The 20,378-nt window shown below is 36.2% G+C and overlaps 1 long non-coding RNA gene across 1 annotated transcript; it reads left to right on the forward strand.

Annotated features, from left to right (window-relative positions):
* Positions 1–4,658: 4,658 nt before the first annotated feature.
* On the forward strand, positions 4,659–16,158 carry LOC129122744 (uncharacterized). The gene is made up of 4 exons (XR_008534604.2): positions 4,659–4,753; positions 5,490–5,760; positions 6,389–6,519; positions 16,020–16,158. It is a non-coding gene; the product is annotated as an uncharacterized LOC129122744 (long non-coding RNA).
* Positions 16,159–20,378: the final 4,220 nt, after the last annotated feature.

Here is a 20,378-nt window from a genome sequence, read left to right on the forward strand (position 1 = left end):
TGTCTGTTAAAAATATTTGGTTTTCTGTCTTTATGTTCTGTGTAAGTTTGCTTATTTTGACATTTACTTTATTACAGTACCTGAAGAACGAATGTTTTGAAATTTGGTTGTCCGGTTAAAAAATGTAAAGTTCTAGATTGCACACAGCATTGTAGAAATGTAAATTCAGCACTTTGGAAATAGTTGTCTTATCTTAGAAGTTCAACATGAAATGTCTTAGGAAAGATAGTATATTTTAGAAGCTGAGAACTTAGGCATGTGCCATTTTATAGACTGTCAAGTTGGGCACAAAATCACAAATCTCTTCTTGACCAATATCTTAGGAAGTCTAGATTTATTTAAATTATGTGTTGTAGTCATATATTGCTTTAGGTATTATACCCAAGGACATCAAGAGAGAAATTACATCCTACAGATCTAAGAAAATGCAATGCATTATTAAAAATGCATATGAGAAAGCATTGTATTTTTACATTAATGCACAAGTGTATTAACTGTTGAAAAGGCAGAGAGGTCTCATTTTACCTTCTTCTCTTATGCTAGAATCACTTTCATGCTAGTAATTAAATAGTGTGTTTTATCATGAGCAATTTTAATAAAATCTACCAGATACTGACAACTTCTTTTAGGAGGAGCATATTACATTCTATTTTGAATTATGTAGATCATCTCTGAACAGTGTTAGAATTTCTTGTTGGGCAGTTAATGCTAGGTATACCAGAATACGTTTCACAAGCTTCACTTTTTCTTTAAGAGAGAGAAATGTCTTTGGTCACCTGTAGTTCTAGTTTCAAGAAGGATTTTCATCCATTCAACTGAAAGAATGAACCTTTGGCTTTCAGGATCTGTGGCTGTGTCAGAGTCACTCCCAGCTCTTGCCTGGGATCTTGAAACAGCTGTCTTCTCCTGCAGGAGCTGCAGGGCCAGCACCGAGCCCTGGCTGCTGGGACAACACCTTGGGATTCGGTCCTTGCTTTGAGAATTCACAGGGAGGGCAGCTGAAACGTGTCAGCACTATTTAAGTCTCCCCTAGGCCATAACTTGAAGACTTACCTTTCATTTATATAAAGGCCCTTTTCCAGCTCCCTGGCAGTACAAATGTTGCATTCCCTTACCCTGTTCTGACCTGCAAGTTGGGAGTAGTGAATGTAAGCATGTCTTCATCTTTTGGCCTGTGCTCATACACTGAAAGAATGACTGGTACCTGGCAAAAAGGAGAGTCAGGAGTGCCTGAAATCAAGGCAGCCAAGGACAGCAATTTCATTCCAAAGGCAGATAAAATTGATAAAACTGACATGTTAAAAAGCTTCCTACTGAGTTTCTACCTTGATAATTCAAAAAGTCTCCCAGGAGAAATAGAAAACATTAATTTTCTGGGTTTCATCTGGCATTTCAGAAAGTATATTTTCTACATCAGTGTAGATTTCTATAAAAAGAAAGCTCTTTCTCATCTTTTGGGGGCAACCAAGTTCAGCACATAAAGCAATTTTTTTTTTGTTTATTTATAAGTTTATAATTTTTCTAGTGTTGCTGTGGGTTTTTATTACACTATTTGAAAGATCCCCAGTGATCAACATTCAATGTAATCATCTGGAATTGTGTCTGGATTCCATTTTGTGCAATTATGATATTGGCTTACCACATTTTCTTTACTAAGCAGACACTCAGCACTCATAGTGCAGGATGTAGCTTTACAGCCAGTTATTACTCTGGTAAGCTATTTGAAAAAAACCCACCAGACTTTAACTTGCATGAAAACAAACATATTCTCATGTAAATTCCTGAAGAGAAAACGGACAGATTAACAAGTATGACACAGGGAGTCTGCTCTCTTCAGCAAAGTTTGCCCAAAGGCTGGGAAGCAGCTGAATTACTGGATAATATTAATACTTTGTTTTTACTGTGGAACAGATGTATGCTGCCAGATCCTTTTCCTGTGGGGAAAAAAAGAACACAAAACAACAACAAACACACTGACCCTCTCCACATCCCAAACTTAGCATGTTATATATGTTAGATATGAATGGAATATATTGCTTTCAAATGTCAGCCAGCAAATTTGCCATCAATTCTTGTGAGATGAGAATCAGCCCTTGTATTTAATGAAAGATTCACTGTTACTTAATTATATGAATGTTGTCAGAAAACAGTCTTTCTGATCAGAGCACAGAAGTTGGGTTGTGATGTTAAGTATATTGTTTTGTTGCAAGTGTTTTTTGGATCAACACTGTTGACACTGAGCCCTGTTTTTGTAGACTTGGTTGCTAAAAATAGACTTATGCATGGAATTTATTTTAAAATATTGTGGTTTTTTTTTTTTTTAAAGAGATAGAGATGTTTGGAGAGGGCAAAATCTGGATCATAGTTCTTGTAACAAATGAAAAATGTGTGCTATTGCTTGTTGCTTTTGTAGACTCTTAATTTCCACATTAATCTGAGAATTGATTAATCTGTAGCATGGGATATATCTTACTGTTCTATTGTTCCTGGCAGTGTTTAAACGATCATCACTCCAAATGTTAGCTGGAGAGGACAATTACTGCCATTGATTACTGCCATCTCACTGCCTCTGCAAACCTGGGTGAGGTTGCTTGCTCCATGAGGAGTCTGTGTATGAGGAACTACCCTTGCCATTAGGGTGTTCTAGTCGAGATGTGCTGCATGGCAGCTCTTAATAATAGCCCCAAGACTGTTGCCTGAATGTCTTGTCTCCCTGTTGTTTCTCCTGCCGTGCCAGCATCACTGCTGTTGGAGCTCTCTGGAGCACAGCTGCAGCACAACCCGCGGTGTCTGTGCCTCCCGCGTTCATTGCTGCCCCTCCACGGCAGAGCTGGTAATCAGTTTGAGGTGCCTCAGCAAAGCTGGCATGTGTCCTAAAATCTGGCCATACAACTGAGCCCATGCTAAATAATGTAACTTTCCATATGAATGGCCCCTTCAAAGCCAGTAGGAGCACTCAGAAAGGCTAAAGCTCGGCATGTGGGTCAGCAATTTCAGTATGCCTTCCTCTTTTGGAAAGGGCTATGTGGATTTGTATTTTCAAATGCTGTGAAAGGGAAGCCCCTCCCACATCTAGAGCCATCCACAAAAATATTCTGGATAGCAAAGACAGCAGAACATGTCAGTCATGCTATCCTTGCACTACTCAGACATCTGTGAAAATTTCATGCTTCTGTGAGCAGATTCTCCAAAGGGCTGAATTTGGCTGCGTGTCTTTGAGTGCATACTTGCATTTTCCCTGCTGTGCCTGTCTGTTGTATGTTTTTAGTTGTCCTTGGTATTTGGGGAAAAAAAAGAAAAAGCACATATTAAATAAAATGTATAAATAACAGGAGACAGCAGGCTTAAAATGGCAAAAAGCAAGAAAAACAGACTTGCTGTAAACCTGGAAATACTGTTCCCAACTCCTAGTGTGTGCAGGAAATGCAGCACATATGGCACATGGAATCACCTGGAGCTAGGCCTCTCTGTTGCACCTTGGCATAGGAGAGCAGGAACAAAGCAGAGATGCAGATTGTAACCCTTAGTGGCCTGGTGTCTGGTAAGGATCAGCTTAAGCCTGTTCTTTTACTTGGGTTCCAGTTCACAAATATGAGATGTTAAAAATAGAATCATTACTGAATGATCCCTTTTGTACTTAAATGCACTTGATATCAGTGCATTTTTGTTGATTAGAAATTTTAAAAATAATTCTTTCTAGTGTGTAGGAAATACATATGGATGTAATTGTACCCTTTCTTATAGAAAAGTTGGGTTTTATTATAATGACACTTCATTTATGATGCTTCTTGAAAAAGCTGTTTCTGATATTATGCTTTTAAGTGAGCTTCTCAGTGTTCCTTACAATCATTAATGAATCAGACGTTAGATAAAGACAGTGTAGGTATGGCAGCATATCATTATACAGGGGAGTAGAGTGAAGCATAAGGATGTAAATATTTACTACATCTTGCACAATGTTGAGGAAAAGATAGCTCTAAGGGTAGGATGATGTTTTTTACTGTTCATAGTGAACTCATCAAAAAAAGAACCCTTAAAAATTCAAACCTTTCCTAACTTTCGCTCAGCATTGGCAAAGGATTTTGTCTGGGAAGGAATAAAAGAAAATTAAAAGAAAAAAATCTCAGAACATCTGATATTGAGTACTTGAATTTTTTTTGTTTGTTTTGGTTTGTTTTTTTTTTAATTTTATTTTCTTGAAAAGGCTTCCTTTTTTTTCTTTCTTTTTTTTTTTTTGTTTTTGTTGTTGTTGTTGGTTTGGGTTTTGGGTTATTTCTTTGGTACTTTTTTGCATTTTTCATTTATTTGGAAAAAGGAGGATAAAAATCTTCAGAATGATAGAAAATACTTTCAGATTGATGCCAATCCATAGGATTTTATTCATACAAGAGAGGTTTGTTTAAACCCCCAAAACCTGCTACTTCTGTCGCTCTTTCTGCTCTAGAAAATTATTTCCTTTATTCAGCTTACTCTACCACAGATCATCTTGATACCACAAAGTGTGTGCCCTGTTATACTACTGCATGTGCATCTCTGCTCAGTTTGTCTGTCAAAACTTAAAGGTTTTTCTGTATTTCATGCATTTCTAGAACAAAATGGGTATTAATTGTCATGCATCAAGCAAAACATTTTTTACTCTTTTTTTTTTTTTTTTTACAGGGGCATCTTCACTATCACAGGCTGGTATTATACAGTTTTATGATTAACTGGAATCTTATGCTTAGAAATAGAGAAGTGCCAAGACTTTAAACTTGTGAGTATAATTACATGTATTTTTAGAAATTGAAATGAGCTTATGCAGAGATTTTCAAAATAGACCTAGAAGGAGGAACAGAAAATGTCCAGCAAAGTGTATGCATTCAGAAGTTTTAAGAACATTTGTTATATTTAAAAGACAAAAATTACTTGGAACCCTAGAAAAGGCAGCAGCTGTTAGCCAGTGGAACTTTTCTTCTGCACTAGTATTTTCTGTTTAATAAAATTTCTGAAATGTTGCTGTGTAACTATCCTGAAATGTTGCTGTGTGTACTGGGATAATATATTTAAACAATATAAACAATAAAATACAATTTTATGTCTTTTATTTTTCAAAAAGTAGTGGACTTAGGAACATAGTGTAGTATATGATGCATGAATTGTTAGAAGAACAATGTGTATGTTCACTTGAGACAAGGAAAGCTAGAATGTTCTGACTGTAATTAGCAGTTATTGGGGAGAAGGACTCTGCTTTTCAAAATGGTTTGTTTGCAGTAGTTGAAATTTGATTAATGCAAATTATCCCTTTATCATATCGTGGCTGTTTGAAAAAAGTGGCTTTAGTACAGTGGAATTGGTTTCAAAGGCACTTGGAAAGAACATTTAACTATAAGCACGTGAATGAAGCTGTCTCTCCCTGTGCAGACTGATTTTAACAGCCACAGGTTCTGAGCTCTGCACAGAATGCTGCAGACCAAAAGAACTACAGCTGTTTTTGTCCTTTTTCTCCTCAGTTTATGTATGCTGTGACAATATAAGGGTTTCGGATCAAAGCTGAATTGCATTTGACTGCCCTGGAGCAGAGAGCAGAAGAACTTATATAAGAAGAACTTATATTTAATTTCAAAATTAAATGCAGTGGGATTTTCAGTGAAGGTGTTGCAGTGAAGACTTAAGAGTTTAAGTTTGACACTAACTGTTGCAGTCTCACTTTGGTGTCTGCACTGAGTTTGTGACCTGATGCCATGTAATCCTCTCTTCAGGATAAAGTCACTACCCTGTCAGGTTTGCATTCTATTGTATTCACCTTTTTTTGCTTTTTGTATTTATTATGATTAGATTTACATGTTTTAAATGTGTTGGGGGTTGCCTGAATTAGAAAAATGAGTTTTGATGACTTAATGGAAAAAAAGGAAGTGAAGAACAACAGATATATTGAAATTTCCCACCTGAAATCCCAGGGATGGGGCAGGGCTAAAAATTCTCAGTGATGGCACTCTGAAGGGGGCAAAGAGGGGACAAATGTGCGATTTCAAATACCCTCAAATTCCTGACTGAGTTCTCTAGTTTTTATATGATAGAAGATACAAGAAGTTGCCAACACCAGTGCTCTTGTAGAAACAGGATTTATGGAAGTTTTAGGTAGCCTAAACTGTTTTCAAAGTGGGCAGTTACTTTTTGGTTGTCTCAATCTGCATTTTTTTGCACACCTATTTATTGGGTAAAAAACCCAGCAATGTCTTTCAGTGTTAGTGACACATGAATGAATGAAGCCACTGATAGTTACTGAAAGCACTTTTGCTGAAGTAGCCAAAATTAAACATTTTATTGGTAAAAGAGGATAGCAGCAGCTTTGATGTCTCAAACTCTTTTGGTGTTCCCTAAAGATTTTCACACCAGCTACTCATTTCAGGTGGAGAAAACAGCACTTGGGAGTCAGAGAGCAAAAGTGTTCAGTGAAGAAGTTTATTCATCAGGGAAGAGTTTCATTGGAGTTGGAAGGCAAACACAGAAAAGTAAACACAGCCCACTGGATTGCAACAGGTTAGTAAATACAAATGCTGTAGCATTCCCATAAAGCTCTTTCTGTAGAGGCAGCTGTTATGTGCAATGTATTGTGTTATTTTATTATGATCACGTTTTTCTAAGTTATATGCCTTTTTTCATTTTTAGTGTGCTTTACTTACAAAAGTTGTTTGAAGTTAGTGAATAATAGCACTGAGAGACATCAAAGTTTCAGAAAAGTATGGAGAAAAGGTGTTACAATTTAGATGAATCAGTCATTATTGAGGTGTTTTGGGATCTGCTGGTTTGGCTTCTAATGTGCATTCAGAACACCATCTTGTGGCCTAAGTTTCCAGTAATGTGTTGCAGTTGTGAACTATTTTTGTACCTCACACAACAGTGCTGAGAACTGAGATACCTCTAACTCCCATGAACGTTGTGGCACAGCTCCCACTGAGCTTTATCGAAGGGAGAGGAAGGATCATTAGTGGCTTTTGTGAAGTGCAGTGAGGTACTGATGAAATGATCTGCATCAACCTGAATTGCTTTTGCTCATTACACATGGAGCAATCCCTGAACAGAGGAGAGAGAATATAAATGATTTCTTTAATATCAAGGTGCTAAATTTTAGGTGGCATATTGTAAGTGAAAAACTGGCCTTTTGCAAGGGCATTGACATACTACCTTTTGTTCCTTTCAGCTTGTCTTTTTAAACTTTCTGTTGTTTCTTTCTATTCTTGCAAAGTTGTCAAATTGTAAACACTTCCCTATTGACAAAACACACTTATGCCAGCAGTAAATGTGTTGGCATGAAGGGTTAATCTACTGTGGACAAGCATTTCTGAACTATTCTAAAATATCTCTTTTCTGACTATTCACAGCTATGGGCTAGCAGATAAATTCTAATCATTCATAGACAGCAACTGCTTAGTTCTTTTGCAGAGAAGTTGAGATGAGAGGGTTGTATTTTGCCATATGCTCTCACTGTCCTTCAAGCATTTCTTTGTGTGTGTCTTGTTTGAGAGTTCCATAAGATGGAGAAAAGCAGAATTGTTCCTCAAAGAAAAGGATAGTACAGTTTTCAAGCATTGCCCTACTTGTCAAATTTCTTGTGACTATCTCAATATAAGATGATACAAGGACAAAAAAGGAGGTGAGGTAAAAGATTTATAACTGAAATAATGCCAGCACACTTACTTCTGCCTGTACCAGACTCTGTTATACATTAATAATTTGGCCTTAACTTGTAAGAGATAGATCCAGGTTTTTCTGTTTTTACACTTCAGTCACAGGACTGATAGGTTGACTGGGAGGCCAAGTCAAGCTAAGCTATAGATAGATAGATTAGATAGATAGACAGACAGACATAGATATATATATGTATAATGTTTTTATATGAGAAATACAGTGCTAAGTTTTGCTTTAACTGAAACATAAAAATAAATATTTTTAATTTATTTATATTTTCTTTTAGCAACACAATATTTATTTCATTTTCTCATTATGGTTAGCTCTCATGTGACTTTTCAGGCACTCCAGTAATATCCTGTCTTCTTATTCTAGTGAGAAAAAAACTTGTTTTATCAAGGCTACTTTCAATGCTTGATCATATGTGAATTGACAGAACAACCTACATCCTATTTCTATTCCTTTTATTCTGTAGATTTTTACCTATGCAACTTGAAGTAATTCCTATGAAGCTGTCACAAACTCTTCTATCCAAATTACTTACAGATCCTGTTGTTCAGGGATTGTTGAGATGATAGATTGCTATGGTCTCTCTTGTTAATGTGTGCTTAGGGAGTCCTTCATTTACACAATAGACTTATTCAATTTTTTGTGAAATATGGTTATTACTCTTGCACAGAAGACACATGCTTGATCTAGATATGGCTTGCTTTTTTTTTTTTTTTTTTAATGTATAAAAATAGGGTGTCTCTCCACAAAACTCTGCTTTTAACCTTACAAAGTAATTGCCTTTACCTTGCTATTTAAAGGACTGACAATTTCATGTACTGGACTGTTAATAACATCTGACAAGAAGTCCAGCTGCAACAGAGGCAGATTGAAGCATGACTGATGGTTAAGGTGCTGGAAACAATGAAAAAGTCCCTGAGAAGTGTATTCCTATCTCCACTGGATCAGCGATGTGGCACAAGTATGGTTAGGATAGTCTGGTACTGGTTGTGGACTTGTGTATGAGAAACTTTTTAATATTTGAAGGGATCAGATAGCATTTTTATTCAGCCCTTTTAAATGAGGATGGTGTTGACTTTAAAAACGTTTTCTTACTCAAATGCTCCTTTGATGTTATTATTTTCGTTATAGTGCCATTTCTTGGTAAGACATCTGTGCTGTGACTGTGTAGTGATGGGCTGAGGATCTAAAACTGAGGCAGGAGAATACAGAAAATAATTCTACATATAATCCTGTCAGTGTTTGTTTCTGTCTCACTTCCTCTAATGGTATTGTCATGGCAGTAGGCTGTGCCTGCTTACGTAGCAGCTCATAAGGCTGAGCCCTCTGCTTGAGTCAGGAGTCTCCTAGACTATGAGTGTGTGGAGAACATGAACTGAGGAATGCAGGGAGATCCTGGGAGCTGCTTTGTTCATAAGATCAACAGCTGTATCAGCTCTGCTGACTGCATCCTGTGCAGTATCTGATATTTAAGATTTTGTAGTCTCAGTTGTACTTTTAGCTTTGACTGGGCACGTGAAACCACATACCTTAGAGAAAGAAACTAAATAAATGGATTGTATCATTCAATTTCAGGGGATTTATCCACCCTATCTTGTAATTTTTACTTACATGAATAATTTTTGTTTACACATTCTTAATTTGAATGGGATTACTTGCATTAGTGATAATGTGCGTGGCAGGTACAGGATTAGTTCCTGTATTTGTCAGTGGTGTCAAAAGCAATAGAATATACAGTAATTTGGTTACATTTTCAATTATAATCTGAAATTAAAGAGCTTTATTTTGGAGCTGTTGCTCTGAATTGCAAGTATTGAGATTTGTAATTGAATTCTGAGATAGAACTTTCCATACATTTGTAATGCAGAAAGCTTCTCATCATGTGAGATTTGCTTGGCAGATGAATGGTCACCACTTAGTAACAATATTAAATCCTGCATTTCAAGAGTCAAAAGGACTGGAAGCTGCTTCTAGGGTAAAGTTTTAATCTATTTCATATCTCAAAATTCTATAGTGTGAAATTACTAGGTTGAGAAACATTTTGATAAATATTTGAGTATGTGCTGTGATTAATTTGTATTAAAATTATACTTTGAACTAGAGTAATTCACGTTGGTAGGACACCTGATGAGGCAGACATGAAAAAGGCTCCAGGCAAACCTCCAATGGAAATTTATCTGCCTTGAGAAATTTTCGGGGCTCAGAGGTAAAATTTGATATAGTGTGAATGGGTGGCAGGATGAAAATAAATCATGCTGCAGCTAGCCTGTTTTCCACAGCTACAGGTTTGGGGGTTTTGCTCTTTATTTTTTTTCTTTCTTTCTTTTCCTTTTCCTCCCCTTTTTAAATTTTGTACTTGCACAGCCTGTTTTTTAAAGATTTATTTAAATCTGATTCATGTGCAGCTTTTAGCCTTCATGTAATTAAACAGCAAATCTTGGGAAATTAATAATTTTGGCAAAAGCTATTTTTTCAATGTTCAAGACTTTTATTGCTGGATAAATACTATATACGTTTATATAAAACTTTCTTTCACATGGAATAATGTCTCCTCAGTAAAAAAAAAGTGGGAAAAGAAAAAGCTTTCAATAGTTTGAATACCAGATAGATGCATATCATGCCAGCCATTGTGGCTGCAAGTCACTTTGTATGCAGAGATGTCCAGTGACTGGGACTCCAATCACAGCTTATTTGACAAAGAGGCAACAGTAAACAATGAATGCAGTCCTGGTGTTTGCTCACAGTAAGTGATACTGCAGGAACTACCTCTCTGAAACACAAGATGTAAAGTTTTTTGCTTTAAGGTACTCTGGCCATTTTGGAATCAAAAATATCCTCTTCATGGCCAGCTTTCATACTGGTCTGAGAAGGTGGCTCAGGACTTTGCCAGCTCCTTGATCACTGGAAGTGTTCCAGACCACAGCTGTTTCCCTATGTGTATATATATATATATATATGATATAAAATACTTCCATTAATTTTTCCCTTGAAATTAGATAAAGGATAATCACAGTTTGGTGTCTAATAAAGACTTCATGTTCTGATTTACAGTAAGTATTTCTAATGTTCAGGTTTATGTTTTGTAAACTGCTGGATTTACTTTAAAAGTAAATATAACAAACAGTGAAAACCTGCTGTCATCAATTGTACTAGAGATTGCAGCTATGTGAGAGTTGGCTTGATGTCAGGAATGAAAAATGGGTACAGAAATACCCAGGTCTGGAGAACCTGCCTTTAGAATTACATGAAGAAGGAGGAAAAACGGGATGTATTTTTTTAGATGACCAAAAAGTAACAGCAGATTTTAGTCCTGTTGGAAAGAACACAAGATTAAGGTATAGATGAAGGGGTTGAGAATTTAAAAGCTGACCTGATTTTCTTAGTCATATCAGATGGTCTATAAGAATATTTAATTTTTCAGACAAAGCTTCCTTGTCTTGTAGCTGTAGACACCCGGGCTACTACTTAAGACACAGAAAGACTGTGAAAGAAAAAGGAAATGATATATGAAATATTACAGAAACAGTTTGACATTCTTGCAAAATAGGGGTTTCTGCTGAATGAACAATAGGCAGTCTGGTAGATTTAGATAATTGTCTTAGCATCATTAATAGCTTGAGTTAGTAGAGAGGATTTAGGAAATTGAAGTTGATATGTCCAAATACTGAAATGAAGAACAAGATTTGCATATTTTTGATCATAGACTCATTCATTATTCAAGTCGTGTTTTCATCTGCAATAGGTGAGAGAAGACCACCATAGACTGTAATGATAAAAGCAAGGGCAAAATTTGACTGTGACTCAGGGGGAAATGACTAATCTTTCCTGATTTGTTCTGAATCTTGACATGTAGACCTCAAATACTCTAATTTATGTGAAAATGTATTCTTTGGTCCCTCAGCTATTAAAAGTTGTAATAATACAAGAGCACAAGACCAGAAAAAGCTTTTAAAAGATTATTCTCCTAAATAAGTGATTCTAAACTCAGATTATATCCACTAGACGCTGTATTTTCTGATTTGCCAGGGAGTTAGCCACAAAATTCACATTAAAGTCAATGGGAGTTACTAAAATCAGTGAGAGTTGTGTGCCATGATGGCATGTAAACTCTGTAAATTTCTCAGATAATAGCAATCTAATTAGTGGTGGAAAATATAAAGTATCAGAGTAGATAATATATGAGTAAATGAGCCAAATATCTAACAAAATGAAAGAGAAGATGGATGAAAAAGAGATGGTTGAATACATTGAGTTATGTAAGACTGTAAAGGAGAATTTGTAAGGTTTCAGGAAATAGAATTGCTTGAGAAGCTGAGGGAAAACTTTTTAGATCTAAGAAAATCATCTTCTTTCAAAGAAATTGGGAAAAAAATGAAGTCAATGTGGCTGTTGCAGAAGGAATTAAACTTAGATGCCCCATGAAAAGTTCCAATTTTTATGGGTGCTCTGTTAGCAGAACAGATGAAGAGACATAAAAAAACCAACACATGGATTTTAACGAACAGTAAATGGGCAGTACGCAAAGCAGTTGAATTGTGAATTGCTCATAGGTAACGTACACATTTCTTATGACATTTAATTTAAAAATTTAACTGCTGCATTAAGCTGGCTTTATGCCATGAAGAGCATATTTACAAGCAGTGTTTTACAGGTGGTCACAATTGGTGATTTAATACACAGGCCATCTTTGCAGCTGTGTAGCAAATCAGATGAACAAATGGGATTTAGTGTCATTGAGAGATTGCATAAGCTCTCCAAACTAATGAACTTTGCAGTGTGTGAAAGTAAGATAGTGCTCCGAGTACAAAGCAAAAGAAGTTACAAAACCCCCCAAGAACAGCAGGAGAGCACAGGTAAAGGTTTTGAATAGATGCCAAATACTAAAAGGTACAACAGAGATAAATAAAGTACATAGTAAAGATACAATATAATAAAATACTGTAATTTGGGCTGTCAGCATGAGTGTAGTGAGTTCAAAATAGAACAAATGAGTTAGCTTTTATGGATGTTTAACCACAAACTGCCATAAACAGAGACTGCTGCTGGTAATACATATTCAAATGCAGCAAACATGTTATTGGGAAAAATTATATAAAATCACACTATAAATTTTTTGGTTATATTTATTGAATTTGTCCGCTAGGCATCTGCTATTTGCCTTTTGCAGACTTGACATCTGCAGAAGTGGTAGCTTCAGTGCCATTTCCCACAGTATCATGGAAATAATTATGACCAATTTCCATAGGGTATCCCTGCCCATGGCAAGGGTTGGAACTAGATGATCAGTGAGGTCCCTTTCAACCCAGGCCATTTTATGGTTCTGTGATAACAAGAAGACTTATTTTGGACATGGACAAACCAGATTCAACAGGCAGTTCACAATAGTTCCAGAAATGCCTCCTGTAGCACGGGGTTTTTTCCCCAAGTGATGTTAACTGAAAGTACAACCAGATCAGAGAAAAAAAAAATAATTCTCATCTCAGGCCATTATTTGGGTATGTGGAGTAACTATGACAGATGTGTGTCCAGTGCTTCAGGACAGCTGTTTTCATGTATTCTGCCAGAATGGTTTCCTTAGAGCTTTGTACCACTGGCTTCTTGGCCTGTTGTTGTAGCTTAAGAGCTGCAGAGGGTAGGTAATGTCTAAGAAGCATCAATTCCTGGCCAGTGCCACGTGCAAGGCTGCAGTGCTGTCTCACAATGCTACGTCAGAGTATTTCTTCACATTTAATGATTGCTATTCCGGTGTCCCGTGTTGCTTCGGAAATGGATAATGCAAATACTTCATGCCTTCCTAAGAGGTATTTTCTGGGCATCTTATCTGCTCTGATTTCCAGTAGCACAAAGTATGGGTCTTTCAGCAGCTGTTCCAATCATCATTCTTAACTGCATCTCAGAACCACTCTTACAAACTGATCAAAGATAAAGTTTATTCTAATGATTAGTTACAGAAATAAGACAGATATTATTTTCTTATCTATGTACTTATATAAAGTTATATTTCTTTTGTGATAATGTTTTCTATTCATTCTAAAGGTACCTAGATTTTTCCATTATTTTGTTTTCTATATTTAATTTTTGATAGCTTTATTAAATTAGTTCCCATCATTCAGTTCTTAATATCTTCCTCAACACTGTTACTATTCACACAAAATGTTAATCTTGCATTTGAAGAGGCAATAAACCTAACTGTAAACCAGGATCCTATGTGTATTTCCTAATGCCATTCCTAATTTACTTCCAAGCAAACAGACCCCCAAACCAAACCACCACCAGCAAAAACACCTCACAATAAAATAGACAAATAACCCCCAAACTAAAACAACAAAAAAAACCAATCCCAGAAAAGCCCCCCCCACACCCCCAAAAAACCATAAACAAAAACCAACCCCCCAAAACACCCTATAATTAATTAGCAGATTATTCTGTTATTTTAACAGAAGAACATCTGAGGAAAATTCAGGTTTTAGAGTAAAATGTTTTAGAATAAAATTGCAGTTCTTTATTTATTGTTCAGTTAATTTTCTGCGAATTTGCTGGTATTTAGTAATCTACTGGGAAGGCCTGCCACCAGCTCTAGCTTTTATCCCAGTTTTTCAGTTGTTCTGTCAATGTTTGATGAGGAAATCACCTGCTACAAAAGAGACATTTGAGAATCAAAGATAATAAGTAGGAAAAATCTCCAACTTCTTCTTAATTTAATTATTATTTTTAGAATTCTTAATTTGCTAATTTCATTAATTATTAAATTAATTAATCTAATATACCTTAATTAGTATAGTTCAATATATTTATTTCTCTAAAGACATATGTTATATTTCAACTGGGGTTTGAAATAAATTTTATGTAATTAGCTAGGAATTTTCAATTTTTTATATGCAGTCTAAGGAACACAGTAATTTTCTTTTCCTGTTTTCTGGATTATACTTACTAATTTCTCTCTTCCCATTGGACACATGCTGTATTTTCATAGGAGCTTGGTTCCAAGGGCCTCTTTTTTCCTTCTGCTATGCAGTGTTTTTAGTTATCTTACTGTTTTACAAGTATATACTTACATACCTCTTATATGATAACAAGAAGAGCAAATTTTTTTTTGTTCATTTTCACACTTTGGTGATAGAAATTAAAAATCTTTTCTCCTTCAAAGAAATATTAAGATGCTTGGAGTAGTGTCTTCATTTTTAACCCTGCAATCGCTAGGATATAAGCGATTAAATTTTGTTTTTAAAGTAATAACTGTTTCTAAAGTAATCAGAAAGTAAGGAAACATATTTCCACACATACTGAAATTAGTCAAATGACTTAGGAGAAAGCTGAACTGAAATCAAAATAAACCTGCAGCTGGTTTTTGCTAATCTTCTCAAAATGCTGCCATGGCTTTTGGAACATTCCACACATTTTCAGGTTAGGCACTTCTGGCTTACAAACAAGACCAAAATTAGAATTATTGAAGGAACCATGACACAAGCAGTTTTCCCACAATATTTTTAGCCTGATTACAAGCAGATTTCATGGGAATTTAGTGATTTAGTTCATTCTGAGATTTATTGTACCATTCAGAAAATTTGTTCTATTTTGCCAATCCTTCCAGCCAAAATGTAGGCCATGGAAATTTTTAAATTCTCCCTTTACTGATCAAGCTTGTAATGATATCTATTCCTTGTGTAGAAAATAGATACTCATGAGTATGGAAGATGACTTCTCCCTGAATTAGGATTTAAAAAAGGAGATACTATAAAAAGGAACTTGACAGTGCAGTAATAGTAGCAGGAAACTGGGAGGTTTTTAAAAAGCAGATGCTCTTGTGAACCAAAACACAAGTTCTGGAGGCTCTGACACGTTCATGATAAATTTAAAAATACTTGAAATCTGAACACTTTCTCATCTTATTTCATTGAAATTCAAATTATATTAAACTTCCACTTTAAAATGAACATGCAGATGCTTAGATTTTTTTTTCCTTTGCAACAAAATTACCTTCTGATGAAATTCAGTGAAAGCAAAACACTTAAACTTTAGACAAAAAGTTGACAGGCTTTATCCAGTTCTTTAGAATCCCAATAGAAAATAATTACAGCAGAGATTGCATAGATGTACAAGAAAGCTGACGTAGCCCGTGACATTTTGGTTCTATTTCCTGTCTCTAAAAGCTCGGATCTGCACATCTTTATATAAGCAATTAAAGGTATATTTTGACGTGCATGAAAAATATGGAAATGTACTCATAAAGTTCTCATAGGATGCTTTTTGATTCTTATAATCCGTTCAATGAGCATTGAATCATACTTGTAAGTATACTCCTCATTGAATTTTTTCCTCCTAATTTCTCTAATTCTCTGCAGGGGTCATGTGGAAGAGGAGGAAAATTTCTGCAATGAAATTTGAAGAAATTTTTTCACTTTAAGAAAAATATAAAGAAAGGTCATATGGCTATCTTCGTAGCTGCAGCAGAAATTAGATTTCACAATGCTCTTAAAGTAAGTGTCCAGATCTGCATGGTGACAAACCACACTGAGGTTTGTCACTGATCTCTCGTCTTCATGAACTTCATTATTATATAACAGTATCTTCATTTGTGTTTGAAGTCCTGGTTATAGCAGTTGATAACTGTTTTAGTATCATCCATGTTTACTGCTGAAGTTTTGCCAAAGGAACCCCCCTTGTACCGTCAGAAAAGCCCCTGGGATCCCTGAACAGTAACTAGACTTGCCTGCAGCCAGCATAAGCCCTGTTCTTGCTGGCTGTTTCACAAAAGTGAGAACAAAAGCATCTCTGTGCAGCACCTGAAACTCCTCTGTCACCCAATGTAAAATGTTTCAGGAAGCCCTTGGGTTTTTGCCCAGAGGCAGATTTTGGATCTGAAACTGGTATTTCTTTAATCACTGAGTGTCGATTTGGCATTTCATGTGTAGTTTATACGATCATAAAATGGAAATCTCTTACCATAAGTATTTTTGTTTGTTTAAGTTAAGGAATGGATGTAATACATCTTATGAAAACACACCAGTGACTGCAAGCAGTTTAAAATGATCTTATGAGTTACAAGAGGCTTCTCAGGCATGGAACACATTTTCAGCACATCAGTCAATCTGTAGGTATTGCTCAAAATTCCTGGAATTAAAGCTGGCCAGAACTGCGGGGGACAATAAAAAAGTTTTTTTGAATATATTAATGGCAAAATACAGTGTGGGAATAACATGAGCCCATTACAGGATGAGGATGGTCGCCTCACAAACAGGGACATGGACAAGGCTGAGCAGTTTAATGCATTCTTTGCCTCTGTCTTCAACACAGATGATGGACCAAGGCAGGGGTCTCAGAGTCCTGAGCTGGAGGACCATGACTGTGAGAATAATCAACTAACTCTCAGGAAATCCTGAAATTGTGTGGGATATGATGCTCCAGCTGGATCCTTACAAATCTATGGGGCCTGATGTGATTCATCCAAGAATCCTCAAGGAGCTAGCTGATGTAATTGCAAAACCCCTCTCAATGATTTTTGAGCAATCTTGGGAGTCTGGAGAGGTCCCAGCTGGTTGGCAAGCATTGTCCCAGTTTTCAAGAAGGGCAAGAAATAGGACCCTGGAAACTACAGGCCTGTTGGTGTCACTTCAGTGCCTGGTAAAGTTAGGGAGAAGATTATTATGGGAGGTATTGAAAAACACCTGAAAGTGCAGTCACTGGTCACAGCCAGCACAGTTTCATGAGAGGAAAGCCTTGCTTATCAAACCTGATTTCCTTTTATCAGTAAAGTAAAAAGTAAAAGTTAAAGTAACCCACCTGGCTAACCTAAGGGAGAAGCCAGCTGATGTCATCCTCTTGGATTTCAGTAAGGCTGTTGATACTGCCTCTCACAGGGTCCTTCAGGACAAAATGTCCAGCACACAGCTGGATAAACCAGTCAGTGCAATGGGGGAGCAACTGGCTCACAGTTTGGGCACAAAAGGGTTATAGTGAACGGGCTGATATCATCCAGTTTCAAAAGAGTGTGATGTCCACTTCCAGATTTCTACCAGTTTGGCTGCATTGTCTGTGAACTAAAATCTGAGTATTTCACACAGAAAGTATGATAGAAAGAAAAAAGAGGAGCTGCAGTAAGAGAAACTTGTCCTGTTTTTGTCCAGTCATCCATCCTAGGGAGAGGGAGAAATATTCAGTTTTATAGGCTATCCTGGAACTTTTTGTTTACATTAAAAGCCAGGTTGTTTACTAATGTGTAAATAGGATGCAGATTCAACTGATATGCCATAATAAGAATGTTGAATCCACTGAGAACCTGGAATTAGGTGTTTTTAGGACTAGAAGACTGAGCACATTTGATTGTCAGACTCTTCCCAAATGATATGATTAAAGGTTTATTGCAGCATAACTGGTAAATTCAGATTTGGTACAGAACAGATTGAATAAAGAAGGAAGGAATCTGTTTAAAGATAGTTCTGATAACCTTAAGTAGAACAAGAGTTTTTCTTACTCTTTTTATACTGCAAATTTAACTATTTAAAATCTGTGCCAGAGGCTGTGGGAGACCATGTTGCAAAGCAAGTAGACTACATTATTTGGAAAGTTTTGACAAACAAATGATGTCTGCCTCTGACTTGGCAGAATGCAGGTCTTTGTGACCATTATGAACGGGCAGAGAGAACTTGCTTAAACTGTGAATGACAGAATCAGAATATTCAAGCATAATGTGAAACTGGATGTTATATAGAGTGAGTCAAACACGTTTTTTGTCAAGAAAAAAAATGGCAGAAATCCTTTCTTCTATCAACTGATTTAAAAAAAAACCCCTATGAAGTACAATTAAAGAAACAGTGGGAACGATTTTCCAGATAGTCTACATGACAGTAGTATTTTGTATATATTTTGTTCTGGGAGTAGCTATTGTCACTAAATAGGTGTAAATACTTTTAGGAAAGCCAGGACTAAGTAAAAGCTAGAAATGTTTTCAAACATTTGCAATTTGCTGATGCAAATCTAACTCCAAAGGGAAATAGTTTTCTGTAACGAGTTCCAGATGTACTTGTAAAAGTTACAATGAAAAGGTAATTATGTTGTAAATAGTGGGAATGCTTTTCTTCATCAAAGTGAGAGTTTCTTTATTCCTGGACTCAGTTAGCTGGAATAAGAAATACACACTGGGAAGAGCAATTCTAAACCCCTGTTACTGATTCTCTAAATTACTCTTTCCAGGACAATCAGTATTTCCTTCAGACAGATCCTCTTTCTGATGAATGGAAACTCTACACTGAATACATAGAACACATGATTTTAGATGGGCTGTTCAAAGCTATCAAGTGTCTTCTTCCGTATCTGAATGAAAACACTGAGGCAACATTTAAATCCACTCCTTTATCTGAAGTGCAGCTTTTTCTTAATAGCATTGAAATAACTTTTAAACTTTCTTTGGGCTAAATGTCAATGGCAATTTCTATGATATTACGGGGGAACTAATCAAAACCAGCTATATACTGTATCACCTGTAGATAGACTGTTAAATACTTTGGAAAAGACCCTTTCCAGTTATTCTTACTTTTGCTACTTTTCCGTTTTTGTTTGTTTGTTTGTTTGTTTGTTTTTTTAAGTGTCACAGTTGACCTTTCCTCTAGGCTACATTAGAATGTAATTGTTTTGCCAGCTGACTCACCCCTATCCAATGGCTAATGCCAAGAAGGCTAATATCTCAAGAGAGGATGTGAGGACTTTTTCCCATCTGTTCCTAGTGAGACGTCATATTTGACTCTCCATAACCTCTGCTTCTCTTGTTTTATGAGTGTATCTGGCCATTTCCATCAGCCACCGGCACATATTTTTAAAATTATATTGGCTAACTTATTTTTAATTTCTTCTGGTTCACTTGCCAAGTTGAGAGTGGCTTTCTAATACACACTGAAATCTGCAGCTGGATGGACTCTCTTCAAAGCTGGTTCGGGAATTTGCCATCTACTTTCACTTCTGCATTGTGTACAGGCAATCTTTGGCTTTACAGTGCCTGTTTTACTGAGCATTTGATGTCAATGTTTTACTGAGAATTTGATGTCAACTTCCACATATTTCAGGCTGGGCACTTGTCAAGAACTGCTGGTTTCTTTGTGATTATAGGTTGAATGTTTGCTTTCTTGGTTACTACTTCCCATCAGGACACCTGATACTATTTCTGCTCCCAGATCTGCAAGTATAGCTGAGCTATGTATCTGCAATAATTTCCTTCTCTATAAGCTGGGAGGTTATGTCCACAGATGAAAGTGTTTAGTGAATTACAGTGAAATAATTATGCTAGAAATTTAATGTAAATGCAAGTTTTTGTGCAAGAGTATTTTTGCCAGACTAGCAGGACATGCAAAGTCTTTGTGTAATTTCTTCCTTTTGCAGGTTTTTCATATGTGATGGAAACAAATATCAATAAATAAATATATCACAATATCACAGTTTACACAGGCAAAAATAGATTAAATATAAATTGGTTACACTTTACAATAGTGAAAAGGAAACAAAGGAAAAAGTTGGACACAATATTGCATGTTTGGAGCTCTACTGGAAAGTGACACTGATGGCCATAATGATCTGAATCGCAGTCCATCTCACTAGCAAGTGCTGTAAGTTAAATCAACATGTTGGGGGATGTGAGTAATAGCAAGTGCACTGTTTTGTCTCTACCTGATGACAGTGGTACTTTGAATTTTTGATGTTAGTGTGATGCATGA

The sequence above is a fragment of the Agelaius phoeniceus genome, chromosome 7 (genome assembly GCF_051311805.1).
Source record: "Agelaius phoeniceus isolate bAgePho1 chromosome 7, bAgePho1.hap1, whole genome shotgun sequence".
Lineage (NCBI taxonomy): Eukaryota > Metazoa > Chordata > Aves > Passeriformes > Icteridae > Agelaius > Agelaius phoeniceus.